A 24,886-nucleotide genomic window follows, 5' to 3' on the forward strand; every position below is an offset into this window, starting at 1 on the left:
GGCTTGGTGCATTACTGTTTGCTGTGTTCCATGGAGAACGCTTACAGAGTTCAGACAGGTTAGCTTACAAAAGATCGGCCCAAAGAGGTGATAGTGAAGCACTCATGTGCATAATCTCAATTCAGTGTTGTATTGCTATTTAATGAGACACAACTAAAGACAAGAATCTGTAAAAGAGAGAAAAAGTACTGCAATGTAAAGCTTGTCTGAACAGTGAGCTGTAAGAAAGAAGCAGGGCATTTACTTGCATTACTTTAGTTTCAGTTTTCCAGTCATCATAGTGCAAATATATATGAGCTTAAGGTTTTCATGCAGAAAAAGTAGTCATCTTGTTAAACATTGTGCTTGTAGAAAACAGAAGCAAGTTGTTAATAAGTTAATAACCCCTAATATTTTTGAATGAGGATTTTCCTAAGCTAAGTGTCTAAATCATGTCTAAGTACTGGAAGTGTAAAAGAAGCGTTCCTTACTATAAATACATCTCTATCAACTTGGGGAGAAAGGAGATGAACACAGTTGTAATGCACCGGTTCTATTGATGGTGGCTTGTTTTTTGTACCCTTCTATCGCAACCAAATGTCATTTGTAAAGCACTAATTCAAGCATTTCCCTTGAAGTAGCTGTCAAGTCTTCTGATCAGGTTCATTAAGTTCTCTGTTTTAGAAAGCATCAAGATGTTTCAAGCAGGCTACTATTGAAATTAAATGTGCATATGCAGCTATAGATCCTTTGACTGTGTAAATACAGTTCCAGTCCTTTTGTTGTCAGCTTTACCTTTCACGCTTTTCATGGAAAATATTGGCTTTCACCTATATTTGTGGAGTGTCTAGCACAAATTATTCTTGGTTGGTTCCCACGGACTATTGTAGTACCTTTAACATTGAATAATTGCTTGGCAGTATTTTCATTAAAATGTTGTGTATTAAATAGCATTCACCTGTAAAAAGTAAGCTAAATATTATGCAGTGCAAACAAGCAGAATGAGGGCTGGCCAAGCGGATGAGTTTTGGCTCATCCATGTGAGATAATACTTCATTCTATTTTCACCTTTTCTGGAAGGAAATCTATTGTAATCCAAATGATCTTATCTGTAATACTGACAGAATGATAGCTGCCTCCTTCGATCAGTAACATGTACAACGAACTACAGAAGTGTTACCAGAATCTATGGGCCACTCCACTCTCTGAGCCAAAGACTACTGGGAGAAAATGAGCAGGGTTTTTTGTTTGCTTGCTTTAAAATAATTTACATAATGTTGCAATATTTAAACTCTAATTAAGGAATACAGAGACAGTCACTGGGGGAGGGAGAGAAATACTGTTGCGAGAAAAAGCTGCTGTAGGAAATAAGGAATCTGGTAGAAGGTGAGGCAAGCCATTCATTGCTATTACGTGCACTTTATCTCTATGAAGCATATATATACATAACAATTTTTGATGTAATAGTAGTGCCCAGTTCAGCAATTAAGGAGCTAAGAGAGGTAACAAGCAATATATAAGGAAGCAGGAGACATACGGCTGTGCTGCTGGTACTAGAGATGTGGTAGAGGAGTGTGGAAGCACAGGCAGGGACAGGACTCCCAGCTCCAAGCCTGAACACCCAGATGAAAGAAGAGTTGATGTGCACAATTCAACGAACATGTTAAGATTCTAGGAAAGGAGAAGTAGTGGGGAAAAGAGTTTGCGGGATACACATTATAACATCTGGCTTGGGAAACAAGTGTGATCTGGACAGGCAGTTATCTTGAGAAGTCTCCCTCACAACCCTGGGGAAAGTGTGTTTTTGTTTGTATATATATGCTCAGAAGTCTGATGTCTTTGGCTGCTGCCAGCATTTTTTATCCACATGGACTGAGGAATAAGTCTCATAAGACCATACGTAGCTATTATACTCTTTAGGTAAAGGATGACAAAGACTGCAGGGGGGATAATATTCTTATCAACTAGGGTCTCCCACAGGCAGGACTGGCATGAAGAGGTGCACCCTGAATACAAGCACATAACTCCATATTGTGTCATCAGAGAAAGGACTGAGAAAGAATGGCAGTCCTGCTCTACTTCAGAAGTCAGGAGTATATCCAGAATCCACAAATTCACCTATCAAATGTAATTCAATTTTCCAGGGAAAATCAGTTCTGTGACCTAGATAGTAGTAAACAGAACACTGCGCATGCATTAGCCCAATGTAAGGCTGCAATAAATTTTGCACTTAAAGAGAAACTGAATCTACTGCTTCTCATTAATGATTCAGACTTCATGCTGGAGGCTGGCATTTGTGGGGGCCTTTTTTTCCTCTCTTTTTAATATGTAGAAGTGTAATAGGAGGCAGAGCTTTGTGCAGCACTGAATTTCATTATCACCAGTGCTTTGCAGTTTTGAAGTGCTCAGGGCTGTTGCATCTATTCACTGGGGATCCAGAGCAACAGCACCAGAGTAGCTCTACACAGAAAACCCAGGTGTGCTTGACACATTCCCTTAATCTTGCTCAACGTGAGATGCTACGGTATTTGTACAAGAAAAATAAAACATGATGTTGCTTCAAGGACCACTACCTGCCACACTCCTCTCCTCTCTGGCATGTGTAGCATAATGCTGCAGTAGGAAATGGCTCCACTAATGGTGCCTTACTGGTGGAGAGGAGAAGCCCAGGTGTACAGGCTGCATTGCAACTTAACTCATACCCTGCTAAACTGTGATTTCCACTTAGGTAGCGATCCTTCCTACTGGACATAAATCTGTCTTAATAAGCAAGGAGCAATCAATCAATCACACAAACTCTTAAGCAAGGAAATTTAATAGTTGAGCAGAAAAAAAAAATCATCCTATCTACTCTTGTTATGCCAAATCTAATCATCTGGGCACTATTTCCATCTACCAGGAACGGCAATCATTTCTCAGATTTTATGGAAAGGAAGAGGATGAATAAGCTTATATGGGGTAGATTTATTCCAATAAGAGACACTTGTGTCTTTCTATTTTATCCTGCGCCAACTTCTATATTGTGTCAAACACTTTTATATAAACTTAAGTAGGTGAAAATTAACACTGACTTCATAGGACTACTCAGAAATGTGAATTGCTGCACATCTGTAAGTATTAAATATATAGTAAACAATATAATTAAAAATTTCAAGATGAAAACAAAAAAACAAATAATCTTTTACTTTTTTTCCCCTTAATTCCTAGTGATCTTGGATGAAATATCTCTAAAATGAACAGATTTATGAATTATTTATCAATAAGTCTTTAAGATATATCCCTTTAAAATGTTATAGCTGTTTATCTGATGTTTATTTAGCTAGTAATACTATTTCATAGATATAGCCTGGAACTAGAAATGGAGCAATTCTCATGGAGGAAATGCTTTTTGAAATATATTATTCTGCTTATTTCCAGAAGCAATGAAAATTTCATTATGCAAAGTCAATTTACCTAAAGAAGCTCAAAGGACAGGACCTTGCAGGTGAATTAAAATCCTCTCTTTGCATTTCAAAATGCAAAGGGACAAACTGATGTTTCATAGACTAGCACACCAATGCAATTTATTTTCTCCATTGTTGATTCTTGGCTAAGAAATCCTGAAAGGAAAATTCTGACTCTTGTTTAATTGGCTTCTGGATCTGTGCAGCTCACTATTAACAGACATAAAGCTGCAAAAAATGGAACTTGAAAGGAGAAAAGGAAAAAGCATTCCCAAATGTTTTTGAAGCTACATATTTCTAAAAGCCACTGCAAATCCATCTTATGGATCCACATGACAGCAGATCAGTTTTATCCAGTCAGAGCACATGGTGTTTGGTATTCATTAATGATTTTATGACAAATTGGATATATTTTCATGTGCAGGTATAAATACATCACTGAAGGTTTCATTTCTCAAAAAAAGCATATAGTGCATGAGGATCTAAAATTTAAGTTTGATTTATTTTTCAGCAAGCCTTTGTGCATTTCATTTTAAATGCATTCATATTTGAAATGACATCTCAGGAAAGAAACAGCACCTTTAGAAGCTGTCTTTGCCAACAGTCTGATCTTATACCGGAGAGCTCAGGTTTTATGTTTGTTTAATCTTGTATCCTCCAAACACATTATATTTATTTAATCTCTTACGAAGGCCTCACTGCTTTTAAACTCAGCATATGGTGAGCAGTCAATAGAACTGGTCATACCGTATCGAGTTAAACTTGGGATAGTTTTAACACAGGAAGAAATGGGATGTGAGGGCTTATGATTTTCATAGTGCTACCATAGTGAAACAACTACTTTATTGTTGATTCATTACTCATAATCTTTGGCAAGTGACACTGATGCTGCCTCACAAAGTGAGCAAATGTATGGCCTGGGCTAATGTTGCAGGGGGATTACATGGAGAACCAGCTCGCAGGGTATAGCAGAAAGCTCTGTAGCCTGTGCTCTTCCAGTGCACCTGAGCTTATCTGAACAGCAGGTATTTGCAGACGAAAATAGGACGCAGATTTAAATTGCACTGAATTGTTCATAAAACCAAGAATCTCTTGAACACACCAAATAAAAGAAATAATTTAAAAACCGATGCTGCTCTTTATTTGTGCGGGCAAGAAGGGAATGAGAGGGGAATCATACCAGGGAGCTGCCTGCTGTGTTGTGTACGAGAGTATTTGATATCTAAGCCAGACTGTTACTATAGTGTTTTGACTTCTCTGATGTCTGAGGATAGGAAGAAGCTGGAGTAGATGCTCATGTCCATTAGTAGCACAGTCACTGTAGTTTATTCATCCAAAGGCAACTGACTGTTTTCCTCATCTGAGGGACAAATTCATCTTGGTGTCAGGCAAAATAGCACTTTTCTGAGTTGATTATTTGAAGATATTACCCTTGACTTTGTTGTTGGTTAAGGCTCCTGTTGTGAGAGCAGTTACTTTTATTCCAAGATAAAATATTTATGCATTTTTCACTTTTTACATAAACCTGTCTTCACCTACATTGCCTTAACGTGACCTAAGCCACACCTATGACCAATCCTTCCTGGATTAATTCAGAAGGTGGAATCTTCCTTTAAAATTTTCCATCAGCAAGACCCAACAGAGTAAACAAATATATTAAGTGAGCTGACACACTCTTTTCTTATTTCTTGTAGTTTTTCTTTGCTCAGGATAGTAGATTATTCACCAGCTAGAATTTTGGAATACTCTTGGTAATAAATCTTGCATGACAGAGAGAGACACATCTCCATAGTCATAAAAACACAAGACATGATCACAAACAATTCAATAATCCACCTAATTATTAGGTTTCCAGATAACATTACTATATTTACACTGTCCTGAAGTACTGGATTTTGATGTGGACATAAATGTATTACCTAGTCAGCTCTATCTTCTTTCATAGACAGACTGTCAGAAAACTACATAAACCTGCCTGGCAATATACTACCATGCAAATACATTTGGACTCTAGAGGACTTCTTCTACCTGCATGTGAAGGTTTTACTTGCAGAGCTTAGGCTACAGGAGATTGAGGAATCTGATCATGAGAGTACTGTTTAAAAACAGTGAAGACACAGCTCAAGGAACAAAAATGCCAGCCTTGTTCCTCAATTTTTTCATCAATTTATACTACATTTTGGTTTATAGTTAATACCTGATATTTGATAACATAGGATATGGCCCCGATGCATTATTTCTGAACTTCTTAATTATGCTATTATTTTTGAGATAATTAAGAGGAAGAATATGCTCTGTGAATCATTAAAGAGTAATTTTCCCAAATAGAACATGGGGGACACACAGGTCTTGCTGGAAAATTCAACAACTAGGTGACCAAAATTACATTCTTGGTTATGACCGTCCAGATGGATCTCTCAGTGGTATGGGAGAGACTAATGGTGTGGCAATAAGGAGCCTTAAAAGGGGACACAAGTAGTTTGTTCTTCATAATGGTTTTTGGAAAGGAAATTTGTAAAAGATAAATTGTCAGTTAACAAAATACACAAGGAAGAGAATAGTTAAGCTTAATTTTACAACTCTTATTCAAGTGGCAAATCCTTATTCATTTGAATACTGTCACTGAATTCACATGTGAATAAAGATATAGAATGTTAGAAATCTGAACTCCTAGCTTCCCACTTAAATAATCATATAAAGAACTACTTATTACTTGTTAAAATCAGCTTATAACATACTTATATATACTTCTATCAAGCACTGTTGAGCAAACCAGAATCTGCATTTGAAGAGTTACACAGGTGTTTAATTCATTTTAGAATCTCACAAGTAAAATTACAGAAGCTGTTATTATAATGGGAACAGAACAAGAAAAGAGAGATCATATCCTAAATCATTAAAATTATAGGTTTAGTTGTTCCTCCAAAGTTGCTTCACTGCAGCTATACTGGTCCAAAGGATGTAGGAGAGAAAAAGCTTGTAGATGAAGGTAACATGTATTAGACCAGATAATATAATTGAAAAAATTAGACAAGTCCTTCTTCAAGTCTGAAATAAAAAGAGCAGACTTCAGAGCTAAATGCGAGTCCAGTCTCCCTCTGGAAGTTTAGTTATGTATGTTATCAGTTGGCCTATCCTTGACAAGAAAGCTTATAACCCCTCAACAAAGCTGGAACAAGCTGTCTTGTGCTATTCTTCTGTGATATATGTACTACAAAGAAACCAGATAAGCAAAGAAAATTGAGATATATTTGTGATTTGCATAATAATCAAATACAGTAGGCCTCCTAATAGTTATTTCATTATTTTTCAGTATTGCTTTTAAAGTTTTAACTACAGTGCTCTTTGGAGCAATGTGTAGCATATGAAAATGCAGATTCCCAAGTTCTGTAGTTTCTGATTCTCTCCTGTAATAACACTGTCTGGTAGCTTAGCTATATACAGTGGCTAAAGTCACAAAGCAGGCATTACTGACCTTCAGCAGTGAATACAATAGAAACAAGCAATAGAAAGCATCTCAGCACCCCAGGGAATGTGAGATCAGATAAGCTACACCTTCTGTTACACATTTCCTTTAGTATTCCTTAGAAGAAAAAAACCGATGTCCGCTTACAGTTTCCTCATATTGACTCCTAGGCCAAATTTTATTACAAAACTGTGCCCGTTGAAAAAAGTTCAGTAAAACCATTTAACTGCTTTGCAGGAACTTCAAGCCCTGTTCATGTTCCTTACATTAGTTAAAATAAAAAATCCACTAGGGACACCTGTCAATCACTGCTTGTGTACAAACTCCTCAAAGCCAAAAAGTTAAAAGAAAACTTTTGCATTGTCCTGTAACAAGACTGTTATATACTTACAGCAATAAATGTATAGTGATGCATACACACACAGACACTACATATTAACCCACATAATTGAATGAGAAGTAAATAAATAGATAAAATAAATATTTTTCCACCCTAGACACATTAGGTTAGAAGAACCCTGATAAGTAGCAGCCTGTATTTACGCACATTCCCTCTGCAAGTTTAAAAATGTGAAGTTGGAGACTTCTTTATAAACTTATGCTTATTTCTATTCTGTTTTTCCTGATTAATATAAATAGTTTCTACTTTAAATAAGTTTGTTCATCTAATTTATGTTTAATGAAACTTCAGGCTACATTCAAAGTCTCTTTTTTATATTTTCAGTTTAGCCCAGAATCCTGCCTGACCTGGAATATTGCCACAGAGTATCAATGGTGATATGAGTCACATTTTGGTCTGAGAAAAAAAATAAAATAACATGAACCAATCTTTTAGCAGCTTTAAAAGATTCAAACCTGTAATTTTAAAGTTGATAAAAGCATAAGTAGATTTTACTAATGTTTAAGGCCACAACTAGAATGCCCACTTTTCTGGTAAAGGGTGTAAAGATTTGTGAATGGTAAATTTGCAGGACATACGTGCCTATTTTTTTTTGTCAAACCTTAGCAAAAATGTCCTTTGAAGATGAGTTGTTAATTTTAAAAAGCTGGAAGAATGGAATCATACTTACATTTCAAATACTGTGATAGTAAGTACAAGATGAAGCAGCCGTTAGGCACCTTCAGGAAGTATTCGGCGCACAACAGTACAATCAGAAGTGGAGACCATTGGCTTAAATACCATAACTATTACGTCAAATGAATTTTAATACACTCAGACTGAGGATCAGGACTTGGTTCGATGTCCTTATGAGGGTTCCACCTGCTGCCATTGCCAAATGGTGCCTCACAAACACCACTTCAGAACAGAGAGGGGCTTTTGTTGTTTTCATAATTTTGGTTTTACTTTCCAATTACAAACATGATTTGCAAAATGAATAGAAATCTGGAAGAGATTTAAGGATTTCAGACACTTTTGGCAGCACTGTGCCAGGGTGAGTTCAGAGGGAGAAAACCAGTCTAATTTAAAATTCTTATCTGGCCTTATCCGAAGGATAGACAATGGTTGCTGAAGCTGTACTTCCAGGATGATATCCTGCAGAAAGCAATTTAGGTTATTAGCACAGAAAGGACAGAAGAGCAATTTTCCAGCCTATACAGTTAATCAATAGGAAGCTCTCACTTCCTCTGGAGGGAAGGGGGAATTGTGCTTAAAGGACAATGATTCCTAAGATGGCTTGAAAACATTATAATGGCACAAAAAAGGCATTTGAGAGGGAAAAAACTGAAGACAAGAACTAGAGATAATTTATAGCAAGGGCTCAGGTGGCCAAGGATATTGAGGAAGCTGTCAAGGCCTACTGCATATGCCAAAAAATGAAGGCCAAATTCATAAAGATAATCCACACTGCTGACATAGCAAAACCAAATGCCTAACGCAGAGATTTGTTTACAATTACTGGGAATGTATATGTATTTGCTCCAAACTCATCCCAATTCCTTTGACATCGTCTTAGAAGAAGAAAGCACAGTTAAACAGATGATCGTGCACATCAAATCTGTTTTCACTAGTCGTATCAGACATAGTAATGTCTGTCTGTGGGCCACTGTTTAAGAAGCAGTTTGCTGTGAAATATGGGATTAGAGATGGGACCTCTAGTTTGTTATCCCCTTTCCCAATAGGCTGGCAGAAAATGGTGTCAAAATAATAAAGTGCCTATAAAGGTGGCAGTGGAATGAGACACCAATCTGTATTTAGCTCTGCAAAATTATAAGATGGCACCAGTGAAGCATGGGTTGACGCCTGCTGACATTTTATTTAACTGAAAACTGAAAACAAGATTACTGGCACTGAGTAGAAGCGGATGTCAGAGTCATGGAGGATTTGCAGAAATAGACACAGGGATAAGAGCAAACAAAAGTATTATTTAGTGTCCCCAAAGATGCCAGCTCCACTAGAAAATGACACCAAACACACCTATGATGAGAATGTGTGACTGTGACATGCAGTTTTGTCTCAAAAGACCTTTGCTTCAGGTTTATGAGGTTGTTAGCCCTGATGGACATCTCCTGAAGAAAACTACAGCTCCACAATGAAAGGCAGAGATAATGGCTACCAAAAGTGAGGAAAGTAGCAGTCAGGCAGTTACCATCCAATTAAACAGAGTTACAGAATACTAATAACAGAAAGGAGACTATCATGTCCAAAAACCAGTGCAAGTCACCAAGAATATTTATTTTACATTGTTTAGCATTTTGTTTATTAGGCTAGCTGTTAAGTATGTAGCATTTGCTCTCACATGTGTTTAAGAAGATTTGTTATGAAAATTGGACTTTTAATTGGTAATTCAGAGGCAGCGGGAACTCAGGCACTGAAGATAGTAGACAAATTGCAAGCACTTTGTCTCAGAGAGTACATCTCTGCTGTCATGCAACATCTATACCCTTGTTCCCTTTATTGTGCACATTTTCTCTGCAGTAACTGGGTTTCCTCAAAAGCAAAACCTCCATGTGATTCTGGGAAAATTTCATTTAAGGGTCCCAAATAAACCAGCTGGACAGCTTCCAGGAAGAGGCCAGGAAGCAAAGCTGATGGAACGTGTCCCCTCACCAGGCTTGCCTGGCTGGGCAGTGTGTGTCCCCCCACGATCCTCAGCACAGGCGGGGAATTTACAGCAGCCCTCCCTCAGCTCCCATGAGAGCAGGGCTCACTCCCAAAAGACAGAATGGACAAGACCACACCGAGTTTGTCTTCCTCTGCCTCTCAATCTGGTCTATCCCAACTAAATAGTACTGGCCTCTTTTTATGTTTTTAATTTCAATTTTGCTGAAAAAATGCCTTTTTTTTTTTTATTGCTAGCATCACATTCAACACAAGAATAATGGAAACTAAATATTGGACACCATATTTTACAAGTTCTATTTTATAACCATATAATGATATGCAGACCTATTTTTACTTTCTTATATGAGACCCTGGCTCAGCACATTTAACCTTATGCATATGAGGAAGCTTCTTGATTCTAATAGCATTAATAACTGTCTAATGTCACACATCAGTTGTACAACAGTGCTTAAATCTGAACTGAATTTGAATAGGAAATGTTAGTGGGACAAAACATTTTCTTTATTACTAATTAATCTGAGTAGCTTTGCTAGACAATTCTTGGCCCTGTTAATTACACTAAAAAGTAGCTCTTCTTTATGCTAGAAAGATCCCTTTTATGACGGCAAACCGTGGGATTTTTGAATAATCAAATTAAGGAAGAGACAAAAAGCACATTCTATTAATGGGAAAAAGTGAATGATTTTGTTAAAATTAATGTAGTTTTTATAGAATTTGAATTAAGCTACTGTTACTCTGTCTGATTTTCTTCAATGCTGTACAATCTGGTAAGTACCCCATTTCTCTTTTTTTTGGTGTTGAATAATGCATGTCCATGTATATAAAAATAACCTGGCATAAAAGTAACTGAGTAAATTTCTTGCTGACATTTGTATTAAAGCATTTAAACTAAAAGTGATGTTAAAATTGCTTCCTATCATAGCAAGTGTAGTTTTTCTAGTCTCCACTGAAAATCTGATCTATGAATAAATAGAAATATAAATATAACTTACTTATCTACTGATATTTCTGTGTTGAAATTCTGTATTCTGGAGATTTTTCTATTTATGGCAATTCTACATTTATTTTATAGGCTAATACACTGATGTTTGTTATCTCTAGGCCCACTTTATATGACTCCTAAAAACAATTTAGACACATCTTCATTTACTGCCTTGGCCTGCAGACCTCATGGTGCCTCATAAAAAAATCAGAAGATTTTATAGTCAAATAAATAAGCTTAATTTATATTCTACCTGCTAATCAGATCACAGCAGAAGAATGATATAAAGCAGGATTCTCAGTAATTAGTTGTAAATAGGATATTTTTACATTTTCATGTTTCTAATGATTAAAGAAAAAAGGGTGGATGGGAATTGTCAGCCTTGAAAAAGTAGATATACTTGCATTTAGCTGTACTGTTGTCCCAGATGTCCTGCACTATACTATTCAGTCTTCTAAGATAAAACTGTTTAAAAACCAATACAGTCAGAGGATATCTGATATAATTTGTTACCTTTGTGCTTAACTGTCCAAACACTATGAAAAGTAGAGAACAGAAATTCTGGATTTAAACTGTTATATAAGCAGTTATTTAGTAGCAGTAGCTGCAGCAGTTGCTGCTGTTGTAGTACTTGTGGTACTTGTAGTAGCAGCAGTAGTGGTATTTACCTCTTTGGAATATTGGAGACAAGGTAAGGAGATGAAATCTATGTTAGGAACCCTTATAAAACTGGATTTGTAGTGTCTGAAATTTTGTATCATAGATCCATTCTTTCATATGTTGTAGACTTCTCTGCTGGCAGAGAACCACTCTGCTATTTAGCTTTACCTGTCCATGTTTCATTGCTAGGATTGCCTTGGTATGCAGCGTACTTCACAAAGCGATGGGATAGCGTAAAGATTTCAAATTCAGGATCACTTAAGAAAAGACTTCACAAATCCCTCATCAAATCCTTCAGAAATTATGGGTTTGATCCATGAGGTGCATGTACACACCCTTAGCTTCTCTCTTGACCACAGATGTAGAGGACTTAAGGACTCCTTCTGTCACTGAATTGAATTACTTCCATCAAATAGTAAATGCAAAGTTTTCAAACAGATTACATTTTTTTCAAGGGTACATCGATAATAACAGGAATTGCCATGTTGCTAGGTTTCCATTCTCTCTTCCATGCAATTGCCAGTCAAATTGTTGCTTTATGTAAAAAGTTATAATCATTATAATCAAACATAATCTAAAACTTATGTTAGGTGGCATGACGTTACATCAGAAGCACCCTCAAAGCTACAATAAACTCTTTTGTCAGTGCGTTTCTTATGAAGTCTGGTTTTCATTGGGTTTTAATTTATTCATGAGTGTTTATCCAAACTTCAGATGCATTTGTGCATAAATATAATTAAAACATGGTTATTTTATATTGAGAAATATGAAGGTAATTAGTACTATAATGAATTGAAGGTCAGAGCAATCACACACATTTTTCCAACTTGTTTGTACTTATAACTGTAAGTATCTTTGCACATGTACTGTTTCCTTACTGCTTTGGCACACACTGGTTTACAAAATTTCCATTATTCCCCATTTTCAATATCAAATCCCGTTCTAATACGTTATTGTACCTTTTCTATTTCCATTACTGGGAAACTGCCAAATATTTAAAGCATAAAAGGCTTTTTATATGGAGTAAAACTGTTGTCTGTCTAGGTCCATAATATTTTCTGTATCGCAAACTCTCTCAATTCATCTTTTCTTATATATCCCAAATCTGAATTCATGTGAATAACAATATTCATGCTCAAAGGAAACCTCTTTAGATCCCTAATTTAAAAAGGTACACTGGACACATGATTTCAAGAGTTTCTAAAACCTAAGTGAAAACTGGAAGAATCCAAAATGTATTACTTAAAACCAAAATCAAAACCAAACCCAAACCCAAAAACATCTTTAGCCTACTTTCTACTTTTTAAGTTACAGTACATGGTTTTGAAACAAGCTGTACATTTTTTTCCAGTACATACCACATAATTTTTCTTTTGTTTGTAATTTTCTTATTTCTAATAAAACAAATTGCTATGATCATCAGGTTACAAGCTCTGCTTTTCGAAAAAGACTTTTTCTTATGGGAGAAAATTCTAGGAATATTTTTATGCAGCTGAATATGGAAATATCACCAGTGTCCTGGAAAATTTAGTGTATTGCACACAGTAGAAATCTATTTTTCCAGATTACATGGTATCGTGAAAAAAAATAGCATTCATAAGCATTTAAAAGCTAGTATAAGTCAAAGCATGTTTTCAGTTCAGCTGTCTAAATTAAGTTAAAATTATGCTTGCAGGTAAATGTTTATACCTATACATTTATATTTCAAAGTAATAGTTCCCACAATGTTGTTTCAAAGTCTAGAGCTATGTTTTCTGAACAAAAATGTTTCATAACATAATGTGGTAATTGTAATAAACAAATATTCTTCTAAATGTCAGAGCAATATTAATGGATGAAATCTTTTGGATGGACAACAGGAAAAAAACCCCAACAGATAAATGATAGTCAACTCTTTTCTTCTACACAGCAAAATGTCCACTTCTAAGACTGCTTACATGGAAACTGTATAAGAAATTTCAGATAGTGAATTTGTAGAAGTGTGGCATACCCTGCTCATACATATATGCATATAACTGCAATATAAAAATATTGTATACCAAATATTGTTCATATATTCAATATATAATATATTTTAGAGTAAGTTGAATATGTTTTCTTGTTAAATAAATCTATTTCCTCTTTTAATTTCTTTTGAAATTCACTGTTGCTCAAAGTTTCTTCTAAAAAAATGTTTCTGTTTCATCAAACTGGACTGTAATTTGGCTGCAAAAACGTAATTATAGATTTTTTTGAAATATATAGGCATGTAGGTAGTGACTAGGGCCTGAGGCTGATGAATAGTAAGCACCACAGTAAACAGGAAAATCCCCATTACCTCTCCTTTTAAATGTTTGTGTGTGTGTGTCTTCCCTAACCCTTCTTCCTTCTAGCCCTTGCAATCCTTTCTGTGGTGTTCTTCTGTCCCTTATTTGAATCTAGGTGTTGCATATTTGACTTTTTTTATTTTGGGTTGTTCAATCTGTTTTCAGCAGGATATGTATCTTTAAGGTTTTTCTCTGATGACAAATATAAAAAATGTACTAGTGATGAATTTCATGAGGAAAAGTGGTTTCTATTTACATTAATAGCATATTACAGGTGGAAAAACAAGGAGAAAAACCCCTGCTTTCAGAATAATTCGGTCAGGTTGTTTTTTAACATTGACTTTGATGTAAACCAGAAGAGTAATGCTGACATTATGTAATCTGTTCTCTGCTCTAAGAGGCAGAGAGCCATTGTGAATTGCCTTGTTCTACTCCCCAAGAAAAAACTCAACCACAGAAGAGTGCTTTATGTACAGTGGTATGCCAGAGCGTCCTATGTTTCTTTCTTATGAAAGAAAGCTAGAACTAGAACATGTACATTAGGAAAACAATACAGTTGGAGGGGTTTTTTTTTTTGGTTGGGGGTAGAGAACTAAGGCAATAGCACCTAATCCAAAAATCCAACACAAATATCAAATAATATACATGGTCTGAGGGGAACTGCCAGACTTACCCTGCTTCAGTTTCAGTACAGTTCCTGCATATTTGATAATTACTGAGTGAATCGCTAACTCCACATGATTTAATCAAGAAAGACTGTTAATTTAGTCTTCTCCTGCTGTGTTACTCCGTGGGTTTAAAGGCTAGTGCAATAAACAGACTTCGAAGTTCAGTTTTTTATATTAGAACTACCAGGTCATTTTTCTCTCAGCTCACCTCATAACAAATACAATTCCTGAAAATAAATGTCCAATTTTTCACACTGGAGGTAGTAAAACACTGGAACAATTTGTCCAGGGAAGTTGGGAACTTTTCAACCTTGGAGATATTTAGGACTTGACTAGACAAGGCTGTGAACAATCTGATCTAGCTGGCTCTGCTTTGAGCATGAGGTTGGACTACATGACTTCCAGAGAGCCAACCTAAATTTTTTCTGTTGTTTTGTGGTTCTATTCTACCACACCTCGTATCATCAAGAAACCCCCTGTGTTAGAAAGAAAGTTGGTAACAATTAATATACAATTATAATATTGTAAATTTCTAGGTAACTATATTGCCTTCTACATTAGCACCAGAAAAAAATAGATGTTTATGTTACCACAGCTGAAAGCTGTGTTGCTCAATGAACAACAAAAAGCAAAGTCATTATACCACAATCTGTAATGTATAATACAAATAAAGCATTACAGAAGCAAAAATTGCTTGGAATCTAAATATCATGTTACATTTTTACTGCAGTCTAGAACAGTAAATGCTACAGCAACACCATTTTTAAGGTGTGTAAGCAGCCCAGTTATCGGAGGCCCTGCTACCTGACTTTTTTGCCCTACACAGCCCGAAAGAGAGGCATTTGGTTCCTAGCACAAATAACACTGATGTATAACTATATGTTCTTATCTTAGGAGGCCTAGCATGGATATGAATGTATGCATAGGTCTGACAAGAGCAACTTATTAGCAATTTTTTAGGATGGTTTCAAAACAGGAAAGGCATAGTTGTCAAGAACAAGCTATTTTTATAATAATTTAAAAACAATAAAGAAGCAATTAGGAGCACAACAAAGCATTTGTACAAAATGTTTCACCTTCCAGAAGAACAACTAGACTTTCTCTCTGCTTTGCTCCCCCAGCAAACAACAAAACCATATTCAAAAATCATTCCTTTTACTCTCCCCTTAAATTCTGAACTGTGAGAATGCACAATCTGTAAAACATAGAGGGAAACAGATTTACTCTTAAAAGTTAATTTAATTCTGGTAAACTATCCATTCCATCTGTCAGCAGGAATATAGTGTTCTGTGATACCACAAAAATGTGTAAAAAGTAAAATATGCTCTTGAAAATTGTATTAAGCTGATGCTTGAAAGGTGAAATTCCCTCCATCTGTGTATAATGCTTGAGGAATCAGGCTCTGCGGTACCTACTCCAAACCCAGTCTGAAAGTACAGAGCTTTGTAAGTGACCTGCCCTCTGTAAAGAGGTCTGAATTCACATACAGATGAATCCCACTGGCCCTTTTTTGGTGCATGCACTTTGCCAAGTTGTGCAAAGATGGGAGAGAGTGGAGTTTGGTCTGGTGCTCCATTTTGGAACTGTAATCACAATGCAAGTTTGCTGGCAATGAAATTCTCTTGGTTGCTACTCTTGAACACTCACTGATGATCTGAACCTAGTACATGACACAAGCTTTTCATTACTAACAGGACACCACTCATGCCCAGGGAACAAACTGCTGGAGGACCTTATGTTCATCCTGAGATTGGAGCGCTCTACATGATGCTGCAGGACAGGACTTCCACCTTGATTTCATTGGGAAGGAAATAGCTTTAAGTGTACCTGTGGTATATTCTAGTGCACACAACATGACTCCGAACTATAAAAGCAAGAGCATTTAACACCTAAAAAGAGCCATCACAAAGTGTTAAATTGCTGGTTTAGCTACACCTATTGTCATCTCCCACATTAATCTACACAGAAGTCATTTTGGCAGCATGTAGAAAATGCAACTATTCAGGTGTGTTGCCCTGAGCAACTTTATTAATAGGTATTCAGTAGTTAGGTAGGTAAAATTAATGCTGAATGGAAATGTTTGGTGTTTTCTGATGAAGAATTTATTTATAAAGAACATACATAAAACCCAGTTCTTGTAAACTTGCTAGAAATCAAATAAGAGAGAGAATGTTTGCTATTGCAGGTATCTTGTTAGTGAACAAACTAAATCCAGGGTAGACTTTACTTATACAAAGGATCATGCTACAGCATGTATGAATGTCTCTCTGGTGTGCATAAAACAATGTGTTTTATGTGCTTCTGAAATTCAGACAAGGAAAATTAATCAGATTACAGTTTTGCCTGCAGCTTGTGTTATGGCCAATGACTGATGTTTCTACTGAAAAAGGACAAATTACTTTTTACAATGAACAGGAATATGATGGTTACGTAACACATAGTTTATAAGTGGTTTCATCCAATCCACAATCTTATAACAGTATACAACTGTTCTGAAAGATTTTTTAAAAAGCTGTGACATAATTTTTAGAAATAATGAAAAACATCCTGCAAGATTTTCAGCCTATGATTGCTCTATGTTAGTGGTCCTACGCCTCAGTATGTGTGCCACTGTGATTTGTGTTAGACATGTCCCCCTTGAAAAATCTGTAATCCCAGTGGTTAAGAAAAATGGAGTTCATAAATTGGGAACTTGACTACAGAGGGATGTGGGTAAGATTTCTAAACCTGAGGGATTTAGCACTTTTGCCCCACTGCTTTCTGAGTATCTAAATGTCTTTTGCAAATGGAACTTAACTACATTAGAACACTAATTTCTCAAAGGTATCATGGGAATTATAAAATAAGGAGCTAAACTCAGATCTCCTGCAACTCAGTCAGTTCTCTATCAACCCAGTGTTTGCTAGTGAATGAGAATCAAAAGATGAAAGAAATTAGCGTTTATGAATATAACTGCAATGAGGAGAAATATAAGAATTAAATAAATCACAGATATAGTGAAAACTAGATCACATTTTTAGAATTATTTTTTATTTTATCATCTAAAAGTTCTAGTAGCAATTGAAATAAAAAAATAAAAGTTTACACTGTTTCTTACTTTGTATGAACTGTTTCATTGATTGCAGGGCTCTAGAAATGAAAAATTAGTTTGTTCACTGTAACGCTTTCAATGAATCATGTTTAAGGTGACACTGTGCTATTACACTACAAAGTCATATAGTAGAGAAACATAATGACCTCTCCTGTAATCTTAGAGTTTTCAATGCAGTATCTTCATACAGCAGTAATCTGATATTTTGCAGTTTTAAAATGTAATTGAAAGCATTTTTATTGGATACATTCTCATTACATAGCCACACAGCCTTCAATTGATAAAGCTGTTTAACAGCAGACTGAAAATGAATGATCAGTTAGAAGGGAAAAAAACACTGATGAAAAAGGGAAAATGAAAAGCTTGGAAAAATCTTAATCACTGTAAATTTTGAGATAATGACATTGCCTTTCAAGGTATTCTGATTTTTTCTTTGCCAGCATTCAAAACTCTCTGTATTACATTAAATGCTTCACTGCAATCTTGCAAGGTTTTCCTAAAATTTAACCTGGCAATTCACTGAACCCACACAGAAACAACAGCACTGTCTCAGTTTCACTATGTGCTACCAGCTTTCTTCTTTTCCTTATCTGTTTTCATTCAGTAACAGCTCATTTGATACTACAGCCTTCATGTCAGTTCTGAGCAGCTTTATGAAGGATTTACAAACAAGCAAAAGTTTACCTGTCTTTCTGTTTTGACAGTCGTTGCATCTCTTACCTCTCTTCGTAATTCTTCTTCATGCTTTTCAGCCTTCCTGATTAGACAAAGGACCTGGCACTACTTTTATGCCTCAAACTCACATAAATGAAGTGGAAGTTAGGTGTTCTGTAATTAAGGATGATGTGCATCTCAAATTCAAGAAACTGGCCTAATGTCATAAGAACCGGCTGGAATTGGCAACTGGTTATGTACTGTGATCCATTTACCTAACATCAAATAGGACAGAATTATGCCACTCAAAATAGAAAACTCTTAAACTGCATATTTTTCTAGCAGAATAACAAACTACCATAGATAAGAACCCCACAAGAGGGATCAAAAATAAACAGATCAGGAGACTGACCCATTATGCTTCATTTTTTTCTAAACTATTCCTAGGCCAATACTTTTTTTTTTCACACTAAAGCAAGCCATAGGAATTTTGAATTCTTGTTTTGCTAATCCCTGATCTCCCTCAATTTTTTAAATTTGTTTCAGCAGTTCCCAAGAGACCATTCTGATTTCCACAAGCATGCTCTTATACTGATTGATTCAGAGACAATAGACAGAAAAGGTATAAACACAAATAGAAAAGTAAATTTTGTTGCTGTAATTAAGGATAACCTTCTCTAACTCAGCAATAAACTACACTTAGATTTCGTCAGAAATTGGCAAATGAATGAGCAAACAAAATCTACACATTTTTCTCTTGAAGTTTCATGTCTTATCTGTTCTAGAATACCTCTATCTGTCTTATTTAATATGGTGATAAAGAACAGATTTAGGGTGCTGGGAAGCAGAAGGGAAAAAAATTATCAGATAGAAATTATTCTGCTTATTTGAGCAACAGAAATGTAGAGAATGCCTCAATCTTGGTTTCAAGCTTAGTTTAGTTCTTTTACAATACATATAACTCTCTCTGATGCACAGCTCATTTTTTTCTTATTGTCTGAAATTATTGTAGTCACCCACTGTCATTTCAGTCTTCCATGGTCTAAATGTTTCTGCTTTGTACTCCTTTTTAATTTGATCTATGTATAATTTTTCCTTCAATTCTTTCTTCACTACAGTGTCATGGGTCAGACTGGAACTCTAAAGAGGTCTTCAGAAATGCCTTATCAGTAAACTGTATATCCCTCCCAAATATTATTTTTCCTACTATATTTCTTTCTGATGTTTCAAATAGTAAAGAATAGAATCCAAATTATCTAGTTATTTCAGCTTTTAAAGTGGAAAAAGTGGTATTAAATAATTCATGATGACTACATTTGAAATTACAAAAAACAAGATACACATCTGACAAGGTTCTTTTAAGGGAGGAGAAATAAAATAATAACATTAGCTAGCTACAGAAAACACAGCACTGGAGGATACAACTGCACAAATATCATACAATGGTCTCCATCCTGAGTGTTTCATATTACCTTTCAGAATATGTGGATGAATTTAGATGAGTAATCCACACAACAGACCAGAACTCCCTAATTAAATAATGTCTGTGACATTATTATGGAGGGTTACTACAGAGTCATTTAAGTGTTTGCTGAGAAGAAACAAAACAAAACAGCCAAATTCTAGGTTTTACTTATACACCAGTGTTCCTGGAGATCCTAATGCAGAAGATGATGCCTCAAATGTTATTCAAATCTGTATCTCATTATGTCACATGTAATTTTAAAAATTCTCTGGAAAGGAAATAATGAAGGATTTAGAAACAGCCTCAGTGTAATGGAATATAAAAATAACATAGCATGGGTCTTGAAATCCTGTGTTTGAGAAACAGAATTCATGTCATAATTCTAAGAAGCAATATCTGGTATCTACCTTCACCAAATTCTGACTGATCTTTGATTTTTTTATTATAGACTTTTGCTAATAAAGGAATACATTTGAATATAAGAAAACAGGGGAAAACAAGGAAAAGATAAAGCAGGAGAGGGCAAAAAAAGCCTTTGGTACTTACTAAAAGAGGAAAAAAGAGAAAATACAACAGAAGTAGACTTAAATTTCAAAAAAACCTTTTTGCCAACTAATTATCTTGGCAACAGCTTTCCAGGAAATACTCTTGACATAAACTAACAGATGAGAATAAGCAGTCTGAGCAGTCTGCTACTGTTCCTCTGATGGCTTTGATGCAACAGGTCAGTATGAGAAGGAAGATGGCAACTGAAATAATGTCTGGAGACCAAGTGAAACAGAAATCAAAGATGATGATCGCTAAGGAAGATTTAGGAGATTTTTACCTCTATTTAAGAATCTTAAGAATTAATCAGTTATCAAAAACCTATGTGTGGTTCTTATTTTGTTTCCACAGTGTAAAATGACTTGCTGCAATGCCCTCAAAGCAATAATAGGCCAGTAAGGAAAAAGATTTGGGGCTAAGGTTAATTAAAATGATCTTATCCAAAACATGCCAGATTTGTCAAAGGAACAAGCAGGATATATTTTCTCGATGCATACACAATTTATATGCAGTTCTTCTTTACATGAGGAAAAAGGCTCATGTTGCCTGTGCAGATTAGACTCGTTGCCCATGAATAAATCTATTGTGCATTGCTAAGAACTGCAGTATGCCCCATGCACTGATCAACACTATTCCAGGGAATGTGTGTTCAATGAATACATGTTCTGTCAAATTTATAGTGATGGGTTGAGTGTAGAATTATCCAGAAATTGTGGATGTCTGGTAAATTCAAATTATCAGATAGTATAAGAATAGTAGTAGCCTAATAGCTAACAGCTGGGGATGTCAAGTCTACCATCTTCTTTCTGTGCAATTGATGCAAACTCCCTTTTAGGAAGATTCATAATTAAAAATAAATTTACTTCTGTTTATTTTTTGGGGGGTTGGGTCTCTTATATTCTGAGAAATGTGTTTAAGCTTAGGAATATTTGCCTATAAAATGCTCATAGCGGAAATCAAATACTTCTATCACACTCAAAATTATCAGATAGTATTAATTAAATCTTGCTCTTCTAATAATTTCTTTTGCTTTAATGTGCACACATTGATTAATTCATTTTAAAGTATGGCCCCATTTCCATATGAATTTATTCATTGGCCCTACAGAGTCAAAAAAACCAGAAGTGGATCATTATTTCTGGTACATAAAACATATTTTCATTTCACATGTAGAGTTGACTATGGTGTTTTTCAAAGATATACCCGTAGCATTTTACAAGTAATGTTTTATATTGCTATGGTAAGTTTAATCAGATGCCTTCCTATATGGCTACAGACTTTAGGTATGACTAATCTGTGTAGTGTTTAAATTAACAAGAAGCAGCAAGTGTTATATTTTTTTATTCACTAAAAGTCATCCTACTCCAATAATTGTAAAAAATCCATGTCTGCGTTCTGTGTTTGAGATCCTTAATAGTCATCTTACTGGCCATGCTAATGCATCTAACTGAATTTCTATCAAATTCAATCCTTATCTAATTTCTCTCATGCCACTGAGCTTTCCTAATAACATTTCTTTTGATTAGTGCCATAAAAATTACAGTAGCATGAATCACATTCATAATAGCACACATTTCTAGCTAAAATTTTCAAAAGAATTTTGATGGAATGTGTATATCTAGTTCTCTTGGCTTTTATGAAAAAACAATTCCTTATATTCAGCTATAGTCACAGTCTAAAGTTTTTGTATTTGTAGTCATGAATACTACATGCTTACCCAGTTTATATGACTAAAAAAATACAATTAGTAGGTATCCCTCTTTATCAAATACTTCCAACAGTAACAAAGTTTCTTCAGTGCTCTTCAAAGAAAAAAGCAGTCTATCTGCAAAGATCAGGGAGTCCTACCATTGCTAAAACCCAAACTGAATGGAAGGGAGAAATGCGAGAAATGTCTCTTCTTGCCCATGACAGAATTAATTGTAATCTGATTATTGCTAGTATGTTTTCACCTCAAGTTACAAAGATAGTTCTTAGGAGCACACTGGTAGAATGCATCCCATTGTTTTGTAAAAGTTGCACAAAGCTTCCAAGCAGTAGATATTTCTGCAATCCATGTGAGTTTTATCTTAAGGGGAATTTCTATCTATCTAATGTACGGACACATTCTGAGCTGGTGGAAGATATATCCCTTATACACAGCAAATATTTCGGTAACTCTTCTTTAAATCACTGCCAACCACTAAGTAGAATTACAGAAAACATTTTGCTTAATTATTTTTTCACATATCAAGCAAAAAAAATCAAATTACTTATCCAACTACAACACCCCTCAGAAGTTCTTGTTTGAGAATGGCATTGATACAAAATCACTCCTATAAGAGCCCAGCTTTAAGTCTGAGGGGCTTTTATTAGACTGTTACAGAAGCCCTACAGATGCCACATGAGCGATGTCTCAGAAACCTGCATGTAAATGCCTGAGCAGCTGAGCTCTCTGAGCTGGTGAAATTATGCAGACTTGCCCTTGAGATCAGCTCAGAAAGAGCCAACACTTGAGCTTTAAGATTAGACTGGCAAGCAAAAACTGTGGTACAATGGAAGACGTGCCCTTTCTCACTGAAAAAAGCGATTTTAAATGACTCACCTTGAAGACCCAGCCCACACACCAGTGACCCTTACACACCTAGCACTTGGTATGGAAAGAAGAAAGATGCACTGAGTTAGGAAAGTGGACACATATCGGATGACCTCACAGCTGATACTATGCACCAAAAGTGCTCACACCCTGACCCATACTGTAGGACTTGACTGAGGGCTGTGGAAGACCCACCATGCAATAATTGCCACATAGCGGCCTCACTTGTTTTGTGAGGAAGAGGCTTCTTTGCTTGACACTTCTCCAGCATTTGCTAATACCTGCACCATACCTTTGGCTTTTTTCTAGACTGAAGATGGGCTCATGAGTGTTTCCTAAATGGCTGATAGCTCATAATTGAGGTAACTTTCATGCTAGGCTTTCAGATAAAATCTCAAAAGAATCAAAAATGGGAGAAAAGAAAGAACTAAGAGCTTCTCTCCTTCCTTCTGCTTAACCCCCTTGCTAGGCAACATGTATTACTTTCAAAATCTGTATGCATATGTTCATACTCTTACAGGTATATTTTAGTGTATGAATGAGATGCATAGTTGAAACATTGTGATGAATAAATTGATAATTGTTTTAGTGAATGAAAATCTCCTATTGTACTGAATAAACCAATACATGTGCACACATATTTGTAACACAGTATTTATAATACAATATTTTTATTCAGTAAAATGACTTTTACTGTACCTGCTTCCAATTTCTATTCTTAAATCTAGAGACAGCTACAGAAAATAACTGATTCAGTAGACACAACAAAGCCTTTCAATCTGCAGCATTAATTTATCAGCATAACCACTGCTGAAACCCAGCTTGGCTATCCTTACTTTCTTTCTAAATACATATTAAAAAAAAAAAATTATATATAAATTTTCTAAATATACTCACCCTGATTTTCCCCTCTGAGATAGTTCAAACCAATACTGTCTCCCTTTTCAAAAAGGTATCTTAGTAAATGCAGAAAGTGAAAGAGGTGCAGAAAATTTTAAAAGACTATATCTGAATTCCAAGAATATTGCTGAGTATTTAGGAGAAATCATTAAGAATAAGGTTTATTCAATTCTGGGGTATTTTCTGTTTAGAAAAAGAAATCCTCAGGACATTAGGTGACAGTGGTCCTGTAGCAGCATTATCAGTATACTTTCAACAACATTTTTATGGATATATGTTCTTCTTGCAGCTTCTACTTTCCATTACTATGCACTGTTTGCCTCCCTAAACTGCTGCAAGGGAGAGAAAATGCAGTGATAAATGGTACACACCATCATAAATGTAACCAGAGTCTGACAAGAATACTCTTTGAAGTCAGTGGTATAAGTTATACTTTTTCCATAGAGATAAAGTCTTAGTATATGATACAATGTCCTCCTCTCTGTGCAGGTCCATGATATTCAATAAATAAGAACGCAAATTTTCTCAGTCAGAGACATAAAAATAGTATGTTGCACTTATGCAGGAGCAAATGATTTTTTGAAAAATTGGGCTCTTAAATTGTATTATGTATAACAATTCTTACGATCGTAGTTCATCCATCCAGATAAAATGGTACCTATTTCCTCTTTAAATGTCAAATATGTAATATATATTTTGAAATAGAAAGGATACCTTAGGGTACATGCTAATGTACTCCCTTCAATTACATTTTATGATTATGACCTTTATTCCAACAATAATTTAATGTTTTAATTAAATTTGCAACCATTTTCATTGCTGCAAGATGTCCTTCATCTCTCTGTACTGTAATTTAATGAAGTGATTTTCAATCACAATCAGCAATATAGAGCACTAAATTTTAATACCATTTTTCAGGAGTCTAAGAGGATCTTTCATGTTTTAAAACAAACTTCATATCAATGCCATGGCAAGAATGATTTTCATCCTTTACTGTAACCAAAGAACACACATTTTAAGTTTTGTCAGCCATCTCTTGAGATGTGGAATATTGAATATTTATTCCTAAAAAGAGTTCTAATAAAAA

Source organism: Buteo buteo, chromosome 1, assembly GCF_964188355.1.
Source record: "Buteo buteo chromosome 1, bButBut1.hap1.1, whole genome shotgun sequence".
NCBI lineage: Eukaryota > Metazoa > Chordata > Aves > Accipitriformes > Accipitridae > Buteo > Buteo buteo.